General features: G+C 42.7%; 2 long non-coding RNA genes across 3 annotated transcripts in view; one reads left to right on the top strand and one right to left on the bottom strand.

Annotated features, from left to right (window-relative positions):
• The window catches only part of LOC141999452 (uncharacterized), an 87,540-nt gene that overhangs the window by 2,780 nt on the left and 57,783 nt on the right, over window positions 1–26,977 (bottom strand). The window lies entirely within an intron of this gene.
• LOC141999451 (uncharacterized) lies at window positions 5,086–13,862 on the top strand. The gene is made up of 3 exons (XR_012642013.1): window positions 5,086–5,264; window positions 8,101–8,338; window positions 13,727–13,862. It is a non-coding gene; the product is annotated as an uncharacterized LOC141999451 (long non-coding RNA).

The raw sequence follows: 26,977 nt of genomic DNA, 5'->3' as shown, positions 1-26,977 counted from the left end.
TCTAAACACAAGGATCATTCAAATGCTGAAGTTGGTGGTATAATTGGGTCCTCCAGCCTGCTGGACAATATTTCAGCTGAGCATGAAGTGACAGAAAACCTCACTTAATAAATAGCATAAAGGCTCTTGTGAGAAGCTGTGAAAGTTTTATACAACTCTTATTGGCAGGCTTGCTGCAGTAGGTAATAATAATACCTTGCACTTAAAGTGCTTTACAGACAAAATTTAACTTGGCGATACCTTGTGAGCTAGTTAAGTATTATTGGACCCATTTAAAAGATGGTTGCTCAGATGCACACAGAGTTTGAGTCAAATTTTCAAAGTGCCGGAGTGATTAGGCTTCTAAGTCCCATTTTCAAAAGTGGCAGGCTCCTAAGTGACTTACAGTAACATTTTCAGAAGTGACCAAGGCCCAGATCTGAAAAGGTATTTAGGCATTGCTGCACTTCCTCTTTGTGTTTTTACTCTCTCTCTCTCTGCATTTGAGATGCTCAGTGACACTCTTTGTTGCAGGCACATCATTCCACTTAATGGAGCTCCTCATTAATTCACTGGTAGGGGTCAAGCCAGGTATCTGTGACTATATTTCTGTCCCCCGCACCTTCTATCCTCTTATTTATTATTTGGTTCCCATAACATTCAGCAGAAGTGCTATCACTCAGTTGTCCTTATCAAGTGGAAAATGAAAAGTGCATCTGAGATGAAACAAACACCTTCAAGCCATTTAGAATTTGAGAAATATTTATGTTGGAGGAGGAGATCACCTGCATTTGTTTCCAATGATGAGCTAATGGGAGGGCAGGCCAAATATTTCAGGCTTAGCATGAAGTGCCGATTATTTTATGCTTCCATTCTACTAGTGTGAAAAATAATTGACTGGGGCCCTAGATCCATAAAACAACAACAAGCATTTATGATGCAGAAAACAAGATTATATAGGTAGAATTAAGATGGGGTTTAGCTTCAGTTCCTTGGTGAGTTTCCCAGGAGTTTCGGATCCATGAACTTTCTTAACACCCGCCAGTGTGTTGAGGAGCTTGAAGAGTTTAAATGATCCAAAATTGATGGACACGAGATGTTCACGGAATAAAATAATGTATCTGTTTTATGACATTGTGGGGTGCAATCCAGACCAGTGAGGGGCTGTGCCACCCTTGCCCTGCAATCTTGGGTGCCTCACAATGCTTTGCTGCTATAGCTGCCAAACTGGGCTCCTCACAAGCAGCCAAACAGCATGCAGGTCACACCCTGAGTGTCTGTGCATAGCCACAGCCCTGGTCCCGCAACTCTGACCCAGCAACCTGTCACCAACACACCAGCCACACACTGGCTTCCAGCAGCCTTGGTATCTACTTGCAGGGTAACCCCCAACACACACTTAGTTCCAATTCCTCCCCCATCCAGTTCACAACACTGGATAGATTTTGATTAAAGAATCAAACACGTTTATTTAGCTACAAAGAGATAGATTTTAAGTGACTACAAGTAGAAGGCATTAAAGTCAGAAATGGTCACAAGAAAAATAAAGATAAAATGCTTCCTAAGACTGCTAAAGTAACCAAGTCTCGTTTAAGGTGAAATTCTTACCACTGGGTCCCAATAACACTGCCAACTAACTCTCAGGCCAGGATCTGCTCCCAAAGTACAACAGTTGTTTCATTTGTTTTCTTAGGTGAAAGACAGAGAGCTAGGGAGTGATAACTTGGGGTGTTTTGCCCCTCATTTTTATAGTTTAGTCACCCTTGAAATGCATTTTCCTGAGGGTTACCCCCAGGCAGGGGTGAGCGCAAAGGGGGCAGGGGGAAGCAGCAGCATGGCCACCCAATCTTTGGGGGTACAGAACTTCTCCTTGGCCGGGGCCGGAAGAGCGAGCTCTTCCAGCCCCATGCTGGGGTGGAGATGACAGCTCCTCCAGCCCTGGGGCTGAAGCTGAAGGGGGAGATCCAGCTTCTCCGGCTGCCAAGGGAGACTGAGCTCCACTGGCCCTAGGGGTGGCGCGGGGGGTTATGGAAGAACCAGGTCCTCCAGAGCCACGGAGGGGAGAGCCAGCTTCTCTGGCCATGGGGGGCACCAAAAGTGCCCCTCCAAAAATGGCCACATTTTTATTCCTGTGCATACCCCTTCCCCCAGATAAAATTCATTCCCACTGCGAGGACAGAGACAAGGAGTCTGGTGGTGATAGAGGTCCCATGCTGTTGGCTGTTAAGAGGCAGATCTGTTTATTCTTGTCCTCTTCCTTGCCAAAGAATGGCCAATTGAAAGGATAGGTGATTGCCCATCAGCTTTGATGACACCTGGCTAGAGGCACCAACTTGTCCTTAGTTTTTGAGAAACAGCGTTACCCACTTCCCAGTCTTGTCTGGAAAACATAACTCAGTCATGATTTCAGTTTATGTTCATAGCTTTACATATAATGTTGCTACATATATTTCACCAGGATATTATTGACCACCAAGTTATTAGATTTCAAGTGATACCTCACCAGGCGTATTTTGTAGAAATATTATTACAATGGTGTGTAGGGGGTGTGAATACAGAGGTGCATTCGGTCACACGTAGACTACAACCTTTTGGGGGGCAGAGACCATCTTTTTGTTCAGTTTGTACAGAGCCTAGCACAATGAGGTCTGTGACTGGGGCTCCGAGGTGCTACCACAATACAAATAACTCACATTAACACATCAATAATCACACACATGCTCCAGCTAATTTAAGGTCTGATCCAAAGTCTACTAAGTCAATGGGAAAACTTCCACCTATTTCAGTGGGTTTGGAATCAGGCCCCTAATGGATGAGTTTTTCCCCCAAAGGAACCTAACAGAGTTTGGTGCCTAAATCCTACTGAAATTCCTTTTTCCTCTTTTAAAAATCCCAGCATATGTGTGCCCTCCAGTTCAACTTCACTTCAATGAGTCCTTCACTGTATTTCCACAATATTTCCCTTCTCCATCAGATCTCTGGACATTTTTTAATGTATTTTTTTACTGTAACGAATTAGATTTCTTTTATTTCCCCATACGCTTACTGGCTCTAGATGGGGCTGAATTGGAAAGAAAAAAAAATTCAGTACATTAAAAGAGGAATGGGAAGTATTCTAATGATTACTTCTCTGTCCAGGGTTTTATGGTGCTTTCATGGCCCTTAATGGGCCATTTTATCATGAAATGTAAGGAACTCGTATTAAATTGTTGACCTAATTTTTGATACTTTGCTACAAAAGCTCCCTGCCCCTTAAGATAACAAGCTGTCTGCTGACATGGGTTGGAAGAATAATACGCTGAACATCAGCCAGCCTAAGCTCTTTGTCTGGCTGACAGACTATCAGCTATAGGGGAGACTGAGTGTGCCAGCACAAATAGAGTGAAGGCAAGCATAATTAAATCTGTAGCACCTAGTTTTGAACGCACTGAAAAAAAGGAGACAATTGAGGGGAAAAGCTGAACGAGAAAGAGTCAGTTATATGAGAGACAGGCCAGTGAAGCGTAAAGTTTGGACCTGGATTTGGCTGAATCCTCAGAGGTCAGGGCGTTCCAGTCCAGGGTTTTGGTTGACTCATTATTGAGACAGGAGCTAACAGCAAAATCTGGATCATGCCGAAGTGGCCCAGGGTTCAGAGAACTGGGGGAGGGGGCAGCATGACCCTACTGGTGGGCATGAGCTGGTGAGAAAATAAAAAATGGGGAGAACGGAGAAAAAGTAAAGAATAGGAACCACCTCCTTCTAGCCACTTTAAAAACATGTTTATTATTGAAAAACCGATTCACTTCCTCCCCAACAGGAAGTGCAGGACTTGGCCATCTTATCTAAGGATTTTAGGGGTTGTTTGTTAATTTGCTACAACCATATTGCTATGCTAATACTTATTCCAGTGCTAAGTGGCCATAGTTCAGAATCATTTCCAATAGCTTGAGAGTTAAATGATAGAGCATGGTTTCAGAGTAGGAGCCGTGTTAGTCTGTATCCGCAAAAAGAAAAGGAGGACTTGTGGCACCTTAGAGACTAACAAATTTATTTGAGCATAAGCTTTCGTTAGCTACAGCTCACTTCATCGGATGCAAAGCTTATGCTCAAATAAATTTGTTAGTCTCTAAGGTGCCACAAGTACTCCTGTTCTTTTTGCGTGATAGAGCATGTCATTGCACTGGCCTTTAACTTCTACAGACATATTTCAGGCTTAAATGTGTAATGAGTTTGTTGGACTCAGAACCAGGCTCCATTCCAGTGAACACCTTCAAAACGACAATAGTCCTCACCACAGCTGTCAGGTTTTGTTTTGTGTTCTTTGCAGGTCAGAGAGATAAAGTGTGCTGGCAAAGAGGTGTATTGAAGCTTACATTATTCCTTGCTTGACCATGGGCTAGCTTTCCTTCATTTTCAAAACACTACAATGCAACACATTTAACCAAAACCCCAAACTATGTATTTGAAGCCATTCTGGGAACTCTGCAGAATGCATCCATGGTTCCTTATAAACCAGTCACTTAAGGCCAAATTTTCAAGTGCTCACTTATAGGCGTACTGTCCCAGGGGATCAGCGAGTGATACAGAGCCCAAACAACAGAGTGTCCCTGGGATCCGCCAGGAGACACACTGGACTCTGCATTCCAGGGGTCAATGAGCAAACAACAGGCTGCTCGGCATCCAAAGTTAGCACTGGATTTCCTGGGGAAAAAAAAGCTCAGATCCCATTTTATCACCTAAATAAGGAGGAGATGGCCTAAAGAACTCAGTACTCAACATGCTGAGCTTCTGGGAAGTTTGGTCACATAGGCCCTGATTCTAAATAACCTTGGCATGTGCTTAACTTCACGGACTGGGTATAGTGCCACTGCATGCAATGGGCACAGCTAAGTATGTGCACGCACCTTTCTGGTATCAGGGCCTTATTTTGGTGCCTAAATGAGCTCTTGAAAATACAGCCCCCTTGTATTCTAACTGAACCACTGATTTCCTAGAATTAATTATTTGATTAATTCTTGGTAGGCTGTAAGCGCCCCTTGAAGACTTGCAAGAAGTAAGTAAACACTGAATAATAGATTATTTGAATTACGTTTCACAGTGTTTTCAATTTGGAATCTTTTAAGCCAAAGTGCTAAATGTAAACAAGCTGCTGAACAAGAAATTGCTGAGGCAATGTATCTGTTAAGCCTCTCACAGGCATTCTGATCAACTATGGAGAGGCTTTCGAGTTCAGTCTATCTCGCAGGAAAGCAGGAAAGCAGGAAAAGGAAAAGGAGAGAGCACAGACATTCTTACTGGGCAGAGTAAGTAAAAACGGGAAGCACTTACTTTCAGGGTTTTTTATACATTATTTAGTTGTATTTATTTAATGATTGCTCAATTCAGTGACTGTAACATTCTTTAATAACTTATGCTGCATATTTTATGCCAGCCAGGAGGTTCAGTGTCTTCAGAGGGGGAGGAAAATGTGTCTTGACATGTGGCCTTTGAAAGCAATGGGGAAAAAAGGGGAAAGCAGAGGATCCTAGGGGAGAAGAAACATGTAACCAAATATATTAGTGATTTATCACGATGATAAATACTTTATACCTGCTTTTACTTCTGTGTACTATAGCTCACTAGCTACCATATGTGACCTTCCACTAAGGAGATGCTACAACACATTACATCTGATCAATAAGTTGTGAATAAGCTAGACAAATTTACTCTGTATTAATTATCTGTATTAGGTTAGTGTCTACAGACTAAACTGAGATTGGGACCCCACTGCGCTCGGCACAATACAAACACATGGCAAGAGACAACAAACCTGTCCAAATAAGAACTCCACTAAACAGACAAGACAGAAGACGGGTGAAAGATTGGCGGGGAACGGTGAAGTGATTTGTCATATTTAACAGCATTTGAGTGGCAGAGTCAGGAATGGCACGCAGGTCTCCTGAGTCCCAGCCCAGTGCTCTAGCCAATGGACCATCCTGCCTCTCCTTACAAAGGCTGTGTGTTTTCCTAAGAATAAAAGCCATTGGTTCCTCTGGAGCTTTGCTTTCCATTCTGACCTTATTAAGCAAATAGCAGTGAGTTCATAAGCTTTTCCAAGGCAGCCCGTGGGGACTCATGAGCCGGAGTTTAGAATCTTGGGTAAACAGCTCTCTGCAGCTCTGACCTGAACTTAACTCATTAACCCCAATGCCTCGTGTAGCTGGGCTTAACACAAAGCCTCCAACAGCCCTAACAACTCAGTAGATTACCCACATCTACTTGGAATGATCACTGAACTTCGCAGTGATGTGGTGGGAAGCTTTGTTCCCTATCCAGAGGGGGAGAAGGGAAGAATCTCTAGTGCTTTACTGATTATAGTCATATCCTATTTTATTTAATAGCTAAATATTTTTACAGCATGATTTAATACAAGGAGACAAGAAACATGTATATATTTAGAAAAGAGATTAGTAGCTGACAAGCTCCATCATATCATGGCTTAATTTCTGTAACTGCGATGCCGTTCCCATTTTAATGTCCCGAAAGGTGATTATTGCGCACTGACAGACGATGGATAGGGTTCCCAAGTTAAAGTACTTGGAACGTCTGTCATCCCGCAGCAGTTCAAAGCTTTTATCCAGCCTACAATGCAAGAATGTTAAAAATGACCCCCCCCCTCGCCCGTCACAGCCTAATTCTCCACCGCTGCGGCATTCAAAGGGCTGTCATGTTGGAGGAGGTTTGTTTTGAAGCTTATACAATGGCTGATAGTGTGCCTGAAGGAAGGCAAATAGCTCTGAACTCCCTCAGCTTCCTCTGAATTCCTTCCACTTCAAGAGTGAATTGAATCCCTTTTCTTTCCTCTACCCTCTCCCATTGTGGTTTATGCTATGTGACTAGCCATGGCTTGATGGGACCATGCTATGAGCGTACAGATTTACGGGTAGTGGGAGGGGGGTTGACAAGCCCCAAAATGCAAACATCCAACTATAATCAATGTCTCACATGGTTCAAATTCATCACTGTAATAAAAGAGAGGGAAGCAGTGTGGACTAATGGACAGTGAACTGGACTGGGACTCAGGAGACCTGGGTTTATTCCTGGCTCTGCCACTGGCTGCTGGGTAATCTGGGGCAAGCCGTAGCCGCTTCTTGTGCCTCAGTTTCCGTCTGTAAAATGGGTATAATGGTACTGCTCTCCTTTGTAAGGCACCTGGAGATTTCCTGAAATCTCAAATATAATGTCTTTTCTGCTATTACACCTCACTCTAATTAGTGTTACTTGCCTGAGAGGCAGGGAACGTGGGTTCTGAAGCTACCTAGCGCTCTCATTGTCTGCTTGAGGAGAGAGACTCAGTGTGCCACATTCAACAGCAATACAGTGGTTTAAGCTGCATGTAGGGCGCACATTACACTTTTAAGTTAAAACCATAAAACTTTTGGTCATTCAGTTCCTAGAGAGGACCAGGACGTGTTGTATGGGAGACAACATCAGAGACCTTTGCGATGGGAGGTTAGAGAGGTCATTCTCTGCACCCACAACATTCCCGGTTTATTAGCGGAGCTAGCACCGATTTGGCAGCTAGTTGCAACAGAACTGAGCGAGATTTCCATAGTGAACAATATTACCAACCCCAAACAGTCAGGACCCCAAAAATCATGGTATCAGGTAAAAAAAAAAAAAAAAAAAAATCTAGAGAGACAAAGAAAATTGTTGGGTTATTTTCTTGCTTGGTTTCTGAGCCTTTCGGCTATACTCTGTTCCCACTGTCAAGCTTTTCCCCACAGCCAGAAGGACTACACACTTTTGTTTTTTTTAAATGAAAGCTGAGATTCCTAGCTCCAGGTGCTGCAGCTTAAAGAAAAGCAGTAAATATTGCAAGAGTTGGCAATGCTGCTGAGGGAACTGATGGAGGGGGAAGCAAAAAAAGCCACTCACAGAAAGTTATAAGAGAAGACAGAACACCCTTAATTCAATTTATGTGCACTATACCCCAAGTTTCAGAGTAGCAGCCGTGTTAGTCTGTATTCGCAAAAAGAAAAGGGGGACTTGTGGCACCTTAGAGACTAACCAATTTATTTGAGCATGAGCTTTCATGAGCTACAGCTCACTTCATCGGATGCATCCGATGAAGTGAACTATACCCCAACACTCCCACAGGTGAATTCTTCATTGCCATGAGCAGCGGTAGCTCCCACTGTAGTCAATACAAGTTCCTTTCACTTAAAAAATGGGGCTGAATTTAGTCCAAGAGAAAACCACAGTGATGCAAGTTGCAGAGAACCTCAGCTTTCAGCCACTCAAGCTATGTAATTCAGAGGCAGCTGGAACTGAGAGACTAAACGAAGCAGATCTTTGTCAAACACCTTGTTGGAGGAAGTAAGGAACACCACACAAGGTACGTCAGATTGTCCCTTGCACCCTCTCACGGCACCTCTGTTTTCTGACCAATTTGTACCTGATGTATCATTTTCACCACCCCCACCCTCTTGACAATGAATGGATGGGTTGATCCCTCCAAATGATGAGTCCATTACTACAGGCTATTTCATATTTACTGTGATTGCATTTTCTGTCCATCTTCTGTTCAAAAGCAAGAGCTAAGTCTAAAGCCATAGGCCCTGCATTAGCAACAGATTTTGTAGCAGTTTCAGTTCCCCTTTCCTAGGAATGGGCCAGAAGGAAAAGACCGAGGAGCCTAGTTGCTCCTGAAGGACAACTTCCCAGCTGAGAATTGGAGGCATGGAGCTGTACTGTGCTGTGCTCTGCCACACCACCTCCTCAGTCCTTTCCACCTTTGATATACCCCTTTCCATCTGCAGCAAGAACTGAGGCAGGAGCTACCTCTGCTAGTTATATACCAGCTGAGACCTTCCCCTGCCTGAGGAATTCTCAGCTAGCCACCTATGGCCAGATTCCAGATCCTCTGGCCACTCGCATGATGTACTGTAGAGAAGCCAATTTGAAGAGGAGAGTCTGGCTCTCAGGCTGCAATGAAGCTGTGCGAAAGTTTTGAAAAAACTTCTTCTCTGTGTGCTCTTGGGGAGCCCAGGAGCTTTCCGGTCTTATGATGAAGCCATGTGAACTTTGCATTATCTGCATTCTGCTTGAGTTTAGCTTGGAGTTCTGGCTTGACTCAAATGGCAGCATTTCACACAGCTGTAATGTTAAATACCAAAACTGATATATTTGTTAATATTCACACATTGCATTCAGAGACACACACAAAGACCAACCCCACTGCATTGCCAATTCCATACAGGAAAAACAGCTTTTCACAATGAAATGACCCTAATCCACCCTCCCGGCCAAATCCTGAATTCTCAGTTTGTGAAACTGTCATTTCACGCACCAAAGCCATAAGCCATGTTCAGGGTTGGGGTGTCAAACCCAACCCCTACAGCCTGGAACCAAATCAAGTGTTTGCAGGAAACCCACTGAAGCAAAACTCCTGAGAGCTGACATAGCTCCAGGTTTGAGCAGTGAGCCAGCGGAAAGTGAGTTATACGAGCTAAGTGCTTCCCGTGAATGACACCTTTGAATCTTCCCTCTCTAAGATACTTGTACAGCCCCAATTACCATGGTATCCGAACACCACATAATCTTCAGTGTATTTATCCTCACAATACTCCTGTGAGGTTCTATTATCCCCACTGAGGCACAGAGACACTAAGCAGCTTGCCCAATGTCACACAGGAAGTCCATGGCAGAAGGAAGACTTGAGGGTCAAGTCCCTAAAATCCTAAACTAGGTTCCTAGCCCACTGGCCCAGCCTTCCTCTCCAAAGCAGTGGATCTCGTATAGCAGTCTATGGATCGCTGGTGCTGAACAAAGGGAGTGGGCCAGGAACTATTGCTTGGTCACAAGCTGCTGAGTCCTCCCCTTCTCCCACTAACCGGCATTACAAGACAGTTAATTAACTAAACATTTTTGTGGTATCAGGTTTCCAAGTATCAGTATTAAAATCTGAACCACGATATACAGCTTTGTTTTTTTTTAATTCTGAAGCTCACCACATCAAGCCTCTCCTCCAGTCTGAGGAATCTGTGACGTGGCGAAAGGAAAGGTAAACCAGAGTACCCACCAAAACAAAAGACAACATATCATCCCTCCATTTGGAGTGACCCCTGACCCTTTGTATTTCTTTGCAGCTGATTAATATTTATGTCAAATGCCACTTCAATTAAAAACCTAGTGGAATTAATTGGATGAGAAAACAACTGCATCGCGGCAGATAGCAAATGAAAATCAAAAGTGCTTTGTCTTTTTTTGTGTGTTTGTTGTCACAGGCATAATTAAGGCAGCTACAGATTTAGTGCAGGGATGTACCCCCTAAAGTGCTTCCAAACTAATAACCCTTTGAAAAGGTAGCAGAACTACACAAGGGAATCAGATTTGATTTAAGATGATTGCTGGCTCATGCACTCATTAAGACAGCCTGCTCTACAACAAAAAGCCACAGTGTCACCATCCCATCTGTGTTCACAGAATTACCTCTGGTTTGATTATTCTACCCCCAAGTCATAGGGCTGCATAAGTGGACCTCGTGCCTTGACCTTGAAATATTAGATCATTAGGAGAATGGGGACAGAAAGCTACTCTAACCACACTGCCAGCTATCCTGCAGTCACACAGCTATGTGGAAGGGTATCGAATGCAGGCGTGCGGCAAAGGATTTAAAATTCAGTTTTGTTTTTTTGCCATCCGTCTTTTTGAAGATCCTGCTCAGATTTCAGTTAACAATTTATTCTCCATATTGCACAGGCTGATTCATGTGTGTGTGAGAGGGAAAGAAAAATCAAGTGTCATCAGAATGGAGGGAGAATTAAAGCCCTTGCTACATGATTTCATATTATGTAGATCTTGGCTAGACTTCAGTGGGTTCTTGTTCTCGTGAGTTTTCCTTCAGATCACGTATTACGCACAAGTCTCAACTAGAGCTGGAAAAACAACATTAAAGTAAGTCAAGAGACTTGAATCTTCACTCTTCCTTAAATGCAACTTGAGCAGGAGAAGTAGTTCGGGAAACACGCCCTGCACTTTGCCCCCCTGAGAAATCCTGGCCCCATTCAAGTCAATGGGAGATTTGCCATTGACTTAGCTCAGGACAGGATTTCACTTGTGGAGTCTTGCACAATTAGAAGACAGAGACAGTCCTAGTACAATTGCTACAATAGTACCACCCCTACCCACTGCTACTGTTGTGATCCAATAGGCTCCGATAGACCAGTCCCTACTGACCTTCAGTACATCCACCAGCTCCCCTCCTTGCAATCAAAGCAACGCAAAAAGATTAGCAGCTAAACCCAAACACAATCATCTCATCAGGCTTCATATTTTGCTACGACCTTGAAGCTCACACCAGGTTCATCCAAAAGGCTCCCAAACCTGGGCCCAGTTTTGAGTGAACCTGAAATCATTTAGAGAGCTGAGCCAAATTCACACAAACCTGGTGGTCTTGTCTAGATTTGGGTGTGAGCCAGAACTCCAAATTGGGTCAAACCAGGACCAGGAATTTGAACACTCCTGAATTTTGTTCACCCAATAGACTGGGTCTGAAACAGTCATTAGCTGGGCATTTCGGCCAGTGGATTCACATAGTGTGTTTACCCATTTGCCTGACCTCCCATCTTTCCCCTGCCCCACTCTAACGTCCTCCACGGTAAGAACAGCTGCAGAACATGGGGCTCACTGGGGGTGCAAAGAGCACCTGGAAAAGCCTCCAAGATCTGTCCTCCTGCAGGCAGTTCTATTGCTTTTGAGCCTTGTGCACCCACACAAGATGTTGGGAGGTTGGATTTGCCTCAGTCATTCTGCTTTGCTTTGCCTTAGTGTAACGGATGCAGAAGAATTGACACACTAACTGTTAAGTGTATACAGCCTCATTTTTTCAAATACAAGTTAAATATAAAGACAGAAATTGCTTGTTGTGGATCTTAATGTCACCACTATATTTAGATAATGGCTTATCAAAGATATTTTATTTGAAAGACAGTCTTGAGAATTTTCTCCCACAGTGAACCGACCCGCTTGCACAGGGGACTATGTAGAAATAAACAAACATCAGCGTGTTCAAACACATGAAAATAAAGATGCAATTAAAACTTTGCAGTTAAAGAGAACTGCCAGCACATTTCATTTCTTTGCAATTTTTCATTTACATCCCCATCAATGCATTGCTTGATTAAACCGAATTTGGGCTATAAAACATAATAGTATGTCTTCCACCCTGGGGCACACACTGCTGTGATTAACAGGCCTTGGGTCTTCAGCTAAGGGCCCTGATTAGGCACTGAGATCCACTAGTGCAGAGAGCTAAGGCCCAGCTACATAGAGTTACACTGAAATCAATTTAAATATATCCACGGGGCAGCTAGAATTTAAAGAATAAAGAGAGCCAGCATCTTCCTTCATAGAATTTAGTGTGTGTTAAATAATTATTATTCTTATGCCATTAGCGGCCAGAGTCCCCAGTCAGCATCAGGGGCCCATTGTGGTAGGTACGGCAGCACACACACAGTAACAGAGATGGTCCCAGCACTAGAGAACTTACACTATAATGGAATATTTCCAAATAAACGAGGACAGGGAAGCATGAAGCCCCAGGATAAAGCCTTAACCACTAGATCATCCTTCTACTCTCAAGTTACTATAAATTCAAATTCTTATTTTCCAAGGCCAGAAGGTACCATTGTGACCATATAGTCTAACCTTCTGTGTTACACAGACCATAGAACTTCTCCAAAATAATTCCTAGAGCATAGATTTTAGGGGGAAAAAAAATCTAATCTTGATTTTAAAATTGTTGGTGATGGAGAATCCACCAGGGCCCTTAATGAATTGTTCCAATGATTCATTACTCTCATCATTGAAAATTTACCTCTTATTTCCAGGCTGAATTTGTCTAGCTTCAACATCCAGCCATTGGATCATGTTATACCTGTCCTTGCAAGATTTGTTCCCTATCTAGATACTTACAGACTGTAATCAAGTCACCCCTCCACCTTCTCTTTGTTAAGCTAAATACAGCGACAGATTCAAGGAGCTCAATCTAAGGCATGTTTTCTAATCCTTTAATCAGTCTCGTGGCTCTTCTCTGAACCCTCTCCAATTTATCAACATCCTTCTTGCATTGTGGTCACCACAACTGGACACAATATTCCAGCAGCGGTCACATCAGTGCTAAATACAAAGGTCAAGTAACCTCTACTCCTACTCCAGATTCCCCTGTTTATGCATCCCAGGATCGTATTAGCTTTTTTGGCCTCGTCACCACATTGGGAGCTTATGTTCAGCTGATCATTTGCCACAACCTACAAATTTATTTTCAGAGCTACAGCTTCCGAGGATAGAGTCCCCCATCTTGTAAGTATGGCCTACATTCTTTGTTCCTAGATGTACCTGATTACAATATATATTGTTTGCTTGTGCCCAGTTTACCAAGCAATCCAGATCTCTCTGAATTAGGGACCTGTTTCCTTCATTATTTACCACTCCCCCAATTTGTGTGATCTGCAAACTTTATTAGGGATGACTTGATGTTTTCTTCCAGATCATTGATAAAAATATTAAAGAACCAAGAACCAATTCCTACTGGAAATACACCACCCGCTTGCTGACAATTCCCTGTTTACAATGACATTTTGAGACCTATCAGTTAGCTACTTTTTAATTTGTTTAATGTGGGCCATGTTAATTTTATACTGTTCTAGGTTTTGTTTTGTTTTTTAATCAAAATGTAATGTGGAACCTGATTCTTGTCTCACTTGCACTAATCTTCCCACAGGTGTAACTCCATGGATTTCAGAGCAGTTATTCATGACCTGCATTGGTGTGAGAAGAGACCCCAGCCCTCTAAAACTGTTGTTTGCATCCCAAATCAAATTCACAGAATGAGAATGTTATTAAAAAACCAAGTAACAAAAAGGCTTCTCTCTCTCTCTCTCTCTTAATTCTTAACTGTTACAGTGTGGGGGCCAAGTGCTAGAGAAGGAAAAAAATAAATGCCAATCCTGTCTACCCTCATCAGTTTGTCATATTTCCCATCAAAACTAGCCCCCTAAATCCCATGCAAAAATATTGCACCTTGCATGAATAAATCAGGTTATACAAAATATGCATATATGCAAATATGCAAAATAGAAAGTTTACAGATGTTCTATGGAAAAGCCAGCCTCATGCTGCTGTCCTTTTAAAATGGCTATGGTGCAGTTGGTCAGAATAAGTGTTTATCAAAAGGAAAAAAATATTTTTATGTGGCAAAATGTTTCAGGCTAAATTATTTAGTGAAGGGTTATTACTTCTACCGAATGACATAAAGGGCCATGCAATACTGCTAAGGTTGAAGCAATTTTGCTGAGGTACCTGTAGCAGCAGTGTTAAATATCTCCCTCTAGACAGCACTTAGAACGCCAGGCTTCTCTAAGAAGCAATGGGCCACGGTGTAGGTGCTAGCTTTGTACATTTCAAGAGCTTGCATTTTAAATCATTATTACTTCTATGCCATTAGCGGCCAGAGTCCCCAGTCAGAATCAGGCTTTCCACATTTGGAAGGGACTTGTCTACATTGGTAGATACACCTGTGGAAAGCCTTGTTTATAAATCACTGCACTTCCCTTTAGTTCACATACTGCCAAGCATGTCTTTGGTACTTTTCACCACTGTCGCTTCGGAGGAGGGGAGATATTTTACAGCTCTGGTGGACAAGGAGGATCTGCTGGGAATGTGTTTCTTTCTAGCAGCTTTGTACACAAATTCCCTTACATTCCTGGCATCTATAGAGGAAAATGGCTCATCATGCAGTGTGTGTGTGGGCTTTGGCCACCTCTCCATTTAACACAAGGAATATAGGATGCTTTTGGCTATGTTTGTTAAAAAAAAAAATATTAAGATGCCTTTTTAGTGGTAGGCTGCACCATCTGAATGGGTAGCTTGCCTTCAACACCTGCCTCTCTTGTGAAGAGCTGCCTTTGGATTGGAGTGGGTGAGACTGCCAAGACTGTGCCACTCATTGAGGGGTTCTGTACTTAAACGCAGCCCTGATATAAATTGGTGCAACTCCACTGGTGTCCATGGAAATCATGCTTCAAGCAGGACTTCCGTGGGATTGTACCTGGTGACACATGGCCTGGTTCTTTGCCTCCCATCTCCCACTCCAAGCCATCTCACTTCCTGTTGCTCCTTTACAGCACAAAGCTTTATTGCATGATGCACAGATGTTCCTCTCATGTCGTCGCATGTGTTTTTCCCAACCGCCTCGCAAGAACACATTTTCTTATGCGTATCACTTCCTCCTCCAGCAGCACTGTTACTTTCTGCTTGAACAGCGATGGAATTGCTACCATTGGGGTTTGACATAGTTTAAAATCCCACACAAAATCATGCCAGTTTTCTCTTCAGGCTGTTTGGCAACTGGGCACACCTAGGGTTGAGCTCTTCCAGCACTACTTGTTCTTGGTCAGTCCCTCTACTTTCTCCTCCTTCGCATCTCTGTGGGAATGCATGAACTTTACTTTCCTCTGATCCTCTGCATCTTCTAATCAATTCTACCTCATTGCAGTTGCCAGCAGACTTGCTTCATAACACCTTTCCAGCACAGCCCACATAGAACTGAGACATCTGGCAATCTGTCCTCTCTCTCTCCTGACTACTATTATGCTCAAAGGAGGAAAACCTACTCATAAAAATGACAGCCTGAGAAGCCCCCACATCTGCATACCCTTGTAAATGGTGGCTGTTTACTGCTAGTCACAGCAATTCATTGTTACTCCCCCCGCCCCACAAATTCTCACACTCATGAAGTTAGTGTCATCTTTCATGACACTCCTCATGCAATGCTTTTGTGCTAATAACCTCACCCTCCTTCGCTAAACTCCTATCACCATCCAGGCCTCACTGCTTTAAAAAAATAAGTATATTTTTTACCTCAGCGTAACTAAGGCACATGAGCTACCTTGAGGTAAAAACACAGTGAAGAAAGATATTTTGGTTTTACTATGTGGTAAACTAGGCGAGATTAATCCTAGATGGAGATATAGCGCTGACTTCAGCAAGATTACCTCATGGTAAAACTAAAGTCCCCATCTTCCCTGTGTGTAGATGAAGAACTAGAATATATATTATAAGGACCAAGTCATAAGTGGAAGAAGAATGGGCTATATTTCATCATTTGTATGATTTCATAATTCAAATACATAATGAACCCAGTATAAATTGTCATACTTTAATACATTTCTAAATACTGTATAGAGAGTTAATGATTAATAGATGTTATAAACCTGTTACAGACACGAGAAGCACGTGTTCTACATGGTTATAAGCATGTCAGCAGGTCCTGTAGCAACCTTTTGACCTATCAGTCTCTAACAACCAATTGACTAACATCTGTTATTTATTAGCCCTCTAAAACTATTTAACAATATACCCTTAATATAAAATGTAACCATGTTGTTTTTAAAGAAATTGCCAGCAACTAAGGAAGTCAGTGGTAAGTTTTGTCAGGCTTTACTTGTCCCAATGCGTCATGACACACTATTACATAGGAGAATGCTGCAAAACCAATCAGATGAAGCAATAATTGCAGAGTGAAAAAAATCTTGGGTGAAAACCTGGCTCCACTGAAGTCAGTGGGAGTTTTGCCATTTACTTCAATGGAGCCAGGATTTCCTACCCCCTTAACTTCTGAACTATCCCATGCTAGGCTGATTGGTTTTATCATAGGTAGAGATAGGTGTCAGGCAAAATATTCATTACCTGAACGACTGGAAATGTGAGCATGTTTCCACTTCATTGTAAATTGAATATCTGTCCTATTTTCAAGAGTTTTTACAATTTTTTTGCACTATAATTAGGGCATTTTAGAATGAATTGTTTCAATTTGGAAGCTGTGATTCTGCATCTCTTCATTGCAAAGATGACTATTTTTGCAAAATTTTCACAGGATTCCCCAACATTTGGAAGAGTTGGTGCAGGCATATATATTGGCAAAATGAAATTTTAGAACCGTAAGGTCCCTCTGAGGCCACCTTATTCATAACTGGCCTCTCATCTGGAGTACCTCCATTGCTGGGTGCGCACCTGAAGGCACTGAAACACAGAGGCATTCAAAAGCAGAAGCCGCGTCTGGAACTATGGCTGTTGATGCTTTTATTTGTTACCTTAAGTCTACTCCAGAGATGCAGCCATTCAAAAGTCATGGGCTTGTCATCTGGAATTTTAGTGAACAAAGCCTAGGAAACAAATGAATCATTAAAGTGGTGTTGCATACGTGAAAATGGGCTGCATGAGCACATCAGAGGAAGCAGCTTCTTTTGATTTAGGGTGTTAATGGACTAAACTTGTCCCTATCAAAGACTTTCTATTTAGTTTACAAGATTTGGTTTCCATCACAGTACTGAAAGACATCAATAACAAAATAACATACTTAAAACCAAGAGAAAACTGAAGTCTGATGTTCATGACTGGAAAATATTGTTTCTCCAGCTTTTTTTTTTTTTTTATTTGCCATCCCTTGCTTTTGGATTTGCCTAGAATTATGCAACAAGACATGAGAAAAGAGCAGTAATGGGCCATTAGCAACCTGAGAAGTGCATTAACGGGTCATTAATGCATGTCCTGCAGTATCCTATTGTTAGGATTTGATAGATCATTCTATATTTAAAGAGGTGGAAAATTATAAATGGAAGTTTAACTCCAGTTTTTCTACTCTTCCACTGAAAAGATCTTTATTCTTTGGACAAAATAAACCACAGGAAAAATGGAAGGAAAAGGCAGGGAAGAGTAATAAGAACAGATTTCTATTGTTCTCAACATTCAGCCATGGGTCTAGTTCTCCCAGATGACACAGACACACACCACTAGCAAGAGGAACGGGTCAATTAAGTCATCATCTCAGTTATCAGAGACTCAGAGAATAAAATATCAGAGCCTCCACGGGGTTGTTTTGAGATACCCAACCGAATGGCCTACCATCTTGATTAAGCAGGCTGCCCAGATCTCATGAAGTGCTGAGCACTTTCGACTCCCATTGACACATTGAGAGTTAAGGATGCTGAGCGTCTCATGTGACTGGGCATCAGTGGAAGGAAAAAAACAACCTGAAGAGACTTCACATGAAATAAAATACATTGCACTGATGAAACTTGCAAGCAGACACAGGGGGCGGGGACGTGGAGGAGGAACACAGTCCTAATGCCTCTGGAGTGCTGTATGCCACTGAGGGCACACAGAGAGGGCTCTTCATATGTCACCCCAAATGCAGGAACTGGCTGTGCCGTGTGGAAGAGCAGACGCACTGCTAGCATGCTCTGTCATGGGTGGGTGCAGTGTAGTAATGGCTAGACAAGGAACCCAGGGCCTCCCACTACACTGGGATCTAGTCAGAGGTTGGCACCACCAAGTTGCGCGACGGACACTTGACAAAATTACCGTATTTAGTGACGGACATCGGGGGGAGGGAGGTTATGTTATTCCGTCATTCAGTTGTTGTTGTTTTTTTAATTACCATGGACCTCAATATTTTTACCATGCACACTTGTGTCCATGTAAGGACACATTGCTGACCCCTGGTTCTAGTCCAGGGACCCTAGGGCAGGCAGTCAAGGTTCACTCTGCCAGACTCCTTGCTGCTGCCTCCCTGGTCTTCTTCCTACCACACCTGTCAATAGGCCTTTCCCACAGCCTCTCTAAGTTCACCCTTCTTTCAGGGCCAGGACTCACAGGGCTGCCCCCTGGAGGCCACCCCAACAAAATCCCAAACTAAAACTACAAATCCACTTCTGCCCCTCTCGGGCTTGACCTGGCATCCCTCTTTCTTCTTCAGTTGACCACATCCTCCCAGGAAGTCCAGATCCTGCCCTATTATCAGGGTTCATCACCGGTGCTTGCTCCATCCTGGGGGCTGCTCTCCAGCTCTCCACTGTCTAGTCCCACAGAGCAACCCACAGAAATGTATTTTGCTAGCATGTGGAACCAGTGCTTAACAAAGGCAAATGTCCACACTAGGAATGCAGTTATTTTATAATATAAAATAGTTGAAAATAAAAAGATACTCTTCTTCTGCCTTACTTATCTGAAATCCTTGGAATAAAACCAAATTTTATTCAGGAATAATAAAGTCTCCTGATTAACAAAATCATAGCTCCAAGAACTTCAGTCTCTGAATTTGAGGAATGGGATCAACAACTAGTTCTCTAACTACAAAATTAGTCCAGTGGGGGTGTCGACTGAGAGTCCTGGAAAAGGGGATTTTCCGCAGACTGCCTGTGAGATTTCTGTGCTGGCACTGGGATCTGTGTGTGTAAATAAAGCAAATTATACTTAGAATAGACTGTAGATCCCTGATTTCCCCTCCACCATGAACAAGGACACTATTTCAGATTTTGGTGGGAGGGGGGGAGCAACTCCTGGCAGGTGAGGAGAGGGAGGAGAAAATGGGGTTGGGGGTCACTTCCAGCCACAGGTACAAAACTTGGCGGGGAGGGAGGTGCCCCCGTCCCTAAATGTCACCCCTGACCAGGAAGCAAATCTGCAAGGCCCTGGATACCTGCCACCATTGATGCAGGAGGAAGAGGCAATGATATTATATTTGGCTCTTTCTCTGCAGCCATTTGGAACTTCAGTTCTTACTAAGTAAGAGAAAATAACTTTGGAAGTCATGGGTAAAACTCCTTTGAAAGCCAGAATTGTATTGGTGGCAGAAAAATCCAGGCTTTTACCCCAACATATGCATATAATTGATAGGAATTAGAGATTAAGACCACCTCCTTGATCATCAAATCTGTCTGTTAAGGGGAGATATGATCCACAAAGAGAAGACTCTGATATTAATTAACACCACATTTGACCTGGGTCAAAAAGGCCCTGAAGAAGGTTACAGTTATAGGGGCCAATCTTGCTCCCACTGAAGTCAATGGCAGCGTGCCTAGCCCTGCATTTTTAAACATGTGTGCTTTTATCTATGTACAAGAGGCCCAATGTGCACACACGGCCTATGAATGTGCAAGTCTTACAGTTGCGTGCACACAGCCTCGGCGCATGCAACAGTGCTCAGGCATTTCTACTTGCACACTTAGTTCACTGACGCCTGCATTTTTGAGTGGGAGCCTCGGGGGGGCCCTTCTTCTTTTCCAATGCTCTTTATTAGCTATGGCTTGGAGAAACTCAGTGTTTAAGTGACGTCAGAAGGAAGAAAATGCCATGCTTGCTTATTCCTTGAGCATTAGCACATGTGCTGCTCACAGACACGCAGTGGGTCAGACTCGCTAAATGCTCGCAGGGGCCCTTCTTGAATAGGAATCTTGCTTGGGACCGTCAGCTGACAGTTATATCGTGAAGGCGCCACTCCTACTGACCAACACATGAGTGGAGGGCACTCAGTACTTTACAGGATCAGGCCCTAAAGCCCTGATCCCCAACACCCACTGAAGACTTTGGATCAGGCCCTAGCTCCCCTCCTCCACCCCCACCCCCTGATTCAGGAAAGCACTTAAGTACATGCTTAAGTCCTACCAACATCAGCAGGAATTAAGTTCATGCCTAAGTGCTTTCTTGACATGGGATGCCTTCCTCCTGTATGACTGCATTTGACAGAGGCAGCCAGATTCCAATGCAAGTTCAACTAAGGTCTTATAAACCTCTGTTCTGAATGCCCATATTAAATTTAATAGACCAAAATGAAATATGTCACCCTATTCCACTCCAGCTGGAAGGCACCGTTATTGAGGCTGTGCCAAACAACTGTTTGTGATTTTCTTAATTATCAGTCACAGCACAATATATTTTAATATTCTAACTCTCCCATCAGTCTCGGTGCAAGGATCTGTTATCGGCTTTTTAAAAAGAGAGCACCGAGAATGTAAGAGGAGGGGCAGGTCAGTTATGCAGCTTCCAGATTTTTAATAGAGAGCGGTGATTGAATTAATCACCCTGGGGATTTTTCTTTGTGTGAACTGAAGGAAACAGGTATGGGAATAATTCCACATCACTAATAGAATGTTAATTTCAGAGAAACTCCTCTGCTGAGTGTTTTGAAAGGACAAAATTTTAATTCCAATTTCCAGAGGTGCCAGATATGCTTACACCAATTGTCTTTTGTAGAGTTGCTACAGTACACACTCTGCAATGGCAGACGACAACACGTATGACAAGGAATCCAAGATAAATAACAAACAATCCAAGATCGGCAGCTCTAATTACATGTAACTCTTTTCTCTGAAGGGGTTATTTTGCTACAGTGGCTTTTAAAACTATAAAACAACTTCTTTTTTTAATATACCTTCATTAAAATAATGGAGCATTTGTGTGTGTGCGCACACACCTACCAAAACCTTGTTATGTATTGAGTTAAATTTTGTAATTTTATTTTGGCTGTGCCTCTAATTAAGTGTACCTGGAAATGGAAGTAAAATCTCATTTGTTTATATTAACTGCACTCTGACCAGTGAATTAAAAATCAATTATAGCTGTTTAAAAGCCATGTTTAATTTTGATTTAAATGATGGAAGTGGTTGTAAAAGAAAAGAAGAATTAAATATTAAAAAGATGAATTAGGGGGTAAGCACAAAGCAATGAGCAAAGATCAAAGTCAGTTACAAATTTATTCCCTTTCTGGTAACTCAAAATAGCAACAGAACAAATCTTACCTAAGCTCTCTCACCAGGCTTGGCTGTTTGTACTTTCCCCTGCAGGATGTTTTCTGACCCAGTCCCTAGTTCCCACTGTCTCAGGAGGGACTCCAGTTCTTCTACCCTGGTTACAGTGGATAAGATCCACTGCCCCACAAGAACAGGCATAGTTACCCTGCCTAGAGATGCAGGTTTCTAGCATCATCATTACAGCAGCACCTAGAGTCCCAACTAGGATCTGGGCCTCATTCTGATGGGTGCTGTACAGGCATGTAGGAAGATCTGAACACTGGTTCAAAGTTCTAGCATCTCAGGGTGGCTCAAAGAAGTCCTAAACTGCCACGGAGAGTCAATGCACTTCTAGGCACCCACTTGTGGCCGGGCAAGGCATAACAGCTCTGTCACTGGGCTAGCACCCCCTGCTAACCAGTGCTGGGGCTCAATAGTCTGAGCCCCCAGATCTCATCAGAATGCTGTTTCTGAATTAATGTTGATGCAAAGAATTCCTGTGGACAACCCTCCCCGGCTTCCGCTCGAGCAGCCAACGGCAGCATGAATCCTGAAGAAGTGACACTGCCAAGGACCAGCAAAGTTGTATGAGTATCCAGCTATCCCCAAGTTTAAGAGACCAAACCTCCTGCCTCTTCCATAAAGGAAGGGGAAGCCACACCCACCTGTAGGATTTGCTGCCTTCTGTGGATTTTCCTCACAGGGAAAAACATGACTCTACATTTTCAGATTAAGAGCTTTTTTTTTTTTTTAAACTTAAGTTTTCTTTGTGGATTGGTCCCCTGAAAATTGTTTCCTAGGCATTCTAAGAGATATGGTCTTGTCTGTCTTGCTCATTCAGCAAAGTCCTTCTGCACATACTTAAACTTTAAATGTGTGCTTAAAAGCTTTGCTGAATTGAGGTCTAAAGCTCCGTCCAACTCTTCATTCCTTTCAAAGCCAACAATCCCACTGAAATGACTGGAAAGGTTTGGCTGTATTTAGAGCTTGACAATAATAAATCATGAGGAAACGTAGCATACAAGGGTGAGAAAATCCCTAATCCAGGGGTCACAAACCCGAGGATGTAAAGGACATGGGATAAAACCTAGAGTGCTAGCCCCCAGCTGTATATGGTGCTCAGCACTCCCTCAGCACCCCCAACATCTGCTGAATTCAGAGAGAGTTGAAGGAGTTCAGTACCTCACAGAATCTGCCCTCAAGGCAACAAGCCCTGCCACTTTTCCATAGCTTCCCATGTGAATTTGGGAATGGCAAAGCCTGCTCACTTGGCATGGGTGTATCTGATCGCACACTGATCTGCATGTACTGTGACTGACAGTGATTACCAGTGACACTAAACTTAGAAAAGTGAAGAGCAGCACTGAGTATGCATAATATCAGTTGTAAATGAACATAGGTAGTGGTATGATTTTTGCTTTTGGATATGGTTGAGCAGTGGAATGTCCAATATGTATTCATTGTTTGGGGACAGGGGGAAATGGGTATATGGGAATTTTCTCTCTCTCCGTGAGATGGATGAGGAGAAGGTTTTTCTATATGAGGCCTAAAAATATCAACGGTTGGCTTGTGTGAATAAAGAATTAAGAACTGAGTAAGAATGTCAGGATTTGATTCTTTGGAAATAATGGACTAGTCTGTGCCAATTCTTTGAAAACAGGGGACTGGATTCACCTATACAGACCAATTGGCCAGTTAGGCCACATTTATAGCTGCTTTGTGTCATTGGAATAGTCCAAAGCAACCAGAGCATACCAGCAAATCTGCTCCTCTGTTTACCACTGCATCTTTTCAGATACTGGGATAGTCAGGCTTGGGCTTGCCCAAAATTACAGGCCACAATTGAGTTTGGAGGGACCAAAAAAAAAAAAAAAAATAGAGAGAGAGAGAAAACAGGGATGGGAGTGAAGGCCATAGGGCTAAAACAAGTGATCCGCAGGGGAACGCTGAGCAGACCCCAACTGCTTCTCAATGGAGTTCAAGGAGCCAGTGGACCGCACCCAGAAGAACTCTATTCAGACATGTGAAGCAACAAGGGACCCAAACCAGGCCCCACTATTTATCACTGTGGGGGGCAGTACATGAAGATGAGCTTTGTTCAAGGACCTTTTCTCAGATGCCTTTAGCAAGAAGAACAACAGTGTCTTCATGATAATATGATTATATTTTGGCCTGATGGAAGATTAACCAATGCGACAAGTTAGGTTGGTTAACTAGTAGATACAAAAGAAATGCATCGGATTTCAAAAATAGTTTAAAGACAATTATATTATAAAATAAGCAAGGGGAGACTATCGGCAATTATTTGTTTTTCAGCATTTTAAGTGTATGAAGAGTCTTCTCTTCTTATGTTATTGCTGCTTCATAGGGTATGTCTATACTGTGGAAAAAAACGCAGGTTAGATAATATGGGTTAGAACAGCAGTGAAGACATGGTTCATCTGCTTTTAACTCAAGTTAGCAGCTACAGGTAAAGACATACGGGATCCTGAGGTTGAATGAGCTTCTAGTCCAGATTAAAAGACAAGTACTTGTGTCTTCATTGTTATTTGAACCTGGGATAGCTAAAATCAGTTAAGAACATCTTTTGCAGTGCAGACATACCCATAGGCTTTGAAAGTAGCAAGGGACAAGCTGCTGCGAAGCAAGTCTTAACTTGACTGACTTCTGACATTAAGATTAGCATAGTCATTTTTAGGCTGAAAGGCCTGCCTATGTTTGAGGAAATGCTGGAGAAATCTGATTTCTTCTATCTGACCAGCGGACAGCAATTGATCATCAAGCTGTGATGTTGGGTTCTTCATGATTGGGCAGCACCAAGAAATTCTTCGAGGTAGGCCTGGTCGACTAGATTATAGAATGACTTGGTTACCTCAACCTCATGCCTTCCACCCACACAAATAAAGTCACAAAGGCCCTGGTCCCAAACTAGTAAAATCATTGGGTGCTTTGCAACTGACTTCAACAGGTGCAGGCAAAAGCTCCCCCAACCATCCACCATAGAACAATAGGTAGCCATTGGAAGTCATTAGAAAACTGTTCTTATCAAAAGTATTTGAAAGAAAAAATGCATATTCCCTGGCACAGCCCACCAATTTTGATTTTAAAATCAGTCTTGTCTTATTGGTCCTACAGAATCTGATTGTGCCTATCAAGTGTTCTCTATGGGCTACACATCACAGCCCTTATTAAGCCCGATAAGGGAGTAAGGAAACCACTGCCCCTGATCCCTCCCGTGCAGATTGTGACCTCGGCCTTTGGGGAATTGCTCACCCAATACTCCCTTCCTTGCAAGTGAGTGAGCAGAGAGTGGTGGGAAGTAGGAAGAGCCCTCCTTCCCACAATCACCAGCTAGACTATCCACCACTCCCTCCTGAGAAGGAAGCGGGAGCATGGGAGTCATAATTTGGTCTTTAATCTGCTCCTAGGGCTGGCATGTAACTTCCAAATTTGTCCTGAGAAGAGGGCAATGAATGGCTGCATGGCACTCACATTTTCATCTAGACAGAATTTTATAATCCCATGCACGTTTCATTTACCGTAAACTACCACTCTTGTTTTCTTGATTAAAATGAATTCAGCTATTATGTAATAAAAATGGATGTATGCTTGATACATACAGCAGCTGTTCAAAGAGGAGCAAAGGTGAAAAAAGTGAAGCACTTTCACTGCATTAGTAATGCACCATCAGCTTTATTTTTACTTTTATTAAAGTAACTGACAGTCAATTGGGGCACATATATACACTGTCTGCAAAATTATGTAGCCCTAATAAGCAGGTGTATCTATCGTAACAAAGAATATACCAAGTATAAGGGGAAGGGGCTAATAGATTAGGAAAGGCTAAGTTAGTCAGCTGTCTTGTAATGGTAGGACATAACTAGAGCTGAATGAATAAATGGATCTCTCAGTTTGGGGACCTAACCAAAAAAATCTGGAGAGGAGAAGAAAAAAAAAAAAAAAAAAAGAGTTGATTCAGGTCAAATCAAAACGGAACTTGGTTCTTCTGAATGAATCTCCCTCCTGCCCGTCCCAGCCCAGTTTCTAGTCAAATGAAACATTTTATTCTACCCAAAATGATTTGGGGGCGCGCTGTTCTCTTTTGGGAGTTAGCTATTTTTTAAAAAGATATAAAAGTTTCAAAATGAAATACTGTTGTGTTTCAAAACGTCAAAATATTTCATGTGGCAGTTATCAGAACAAAATGTTTTGACATTTTTAGCACAAAAGCAAAAACAAAAAAACCCCGGACTTTTTCAGCCAAACGTATTTGCCAAATTTGACCCAAGTGTTGGTGCCCCCCTCCCCCCCCCAAAATGCATTTTTAGTGTATTTACTATTCTAAAAAAATATTTCACCCAGCACTAGAAATAACCACTCTGTATTAAGATCAGCTTGAGCATAACAAATTATTGTAAGTCTTTATGAAAACCAATACAATTTTATGAAAAAAGAGCCAAAGTGATCACATTTTCAAAATAAAAAATTGGGATTCTTTCACAGTGACTTTTCAGGGTTGGCAAATAAAAGATGGAGGTGACCTTTATTTAACTCGTGTGCTGGTGTCACCACTGCCTACAAATAGTTACACAGACACTTTTACTGGGAAAAATCTTCCAGTCATTCAGTGTTCTGAATGTATTATGAAATGCTGAACAAGCAATTAACATCCACTTTATAGACACTCTCTAAGGCCTGGTCTACACTGGAGGGGGGGGAATCGATCTAAGATACGCAACTTCAGCTACAAGAATAGCGTAGCTGAAATCGCCGTATCTTATATCGACTTAGAATCACTTACTTCGTGTCCTCGCGGCGCGGGATCAGCGGCCGCCGCTCCCCTGTCGACTCCGCTTCCACCTCTCGCCCTGGTGGAGTTCCGGAGTCGACAGCAGAGCGACTGGGGATCAATTTATCACATCTACACTAGACGCAATAAATCGATCCCTGATAGATCGATCACTACCTGCCAATCCGGCGGGTAGTGTAGACGTGGCCTAAGGTGCTCTCTTTCCCAATTATTCAACTTCTCTTCACTCCAGTCACTGATCATCCCACTGAACACTTGTTCCACTGGACTGTGTAAGCAAATTCTATTTTGCAGTATTTACAAGGAACATGAAAAAAACATTTGTTTTTGGTAGTCATAAAGAACCCACAAGAATGAAATCCTGGTCCCAAATGTTGATTCAGGACACCTGATATGTCCAATTCTTGATTTCATGAAAGAAGTTCTGAGGAAAAAACCAGGTCTGTCTCAGCAAAATCAGGATATAAGGAAACCTTATTACTAACAGTTGTAGAAATGGAGCCTCGGGCATTTCAGCCTGTGGAAAATTAGGCCATGTCTATATGTACGCTGGTGAAGATGCTGTATGCCAATGGGAGATAGCTGTCCCACTGGC

This window comes from Natator depressus, chromosome 15 (assembly GCF_965152275.1).
Source record: "Natator depressus isolate rNatDep1 chromosome 15, rNatDep2.hap1, whole genome shotgun sequence".
In the NCBI taxonomy this organism is placed as follows: domain Eukaryota; kingdom Metazoa; phylum Chordata; order Testudines; family Cheloniidae; genus Natator; species Natator depressus.
Note: the sequence above shows the minus strand (reverse complement) of the source record. Positions and strands in the feature narration are given on the sequence as shown.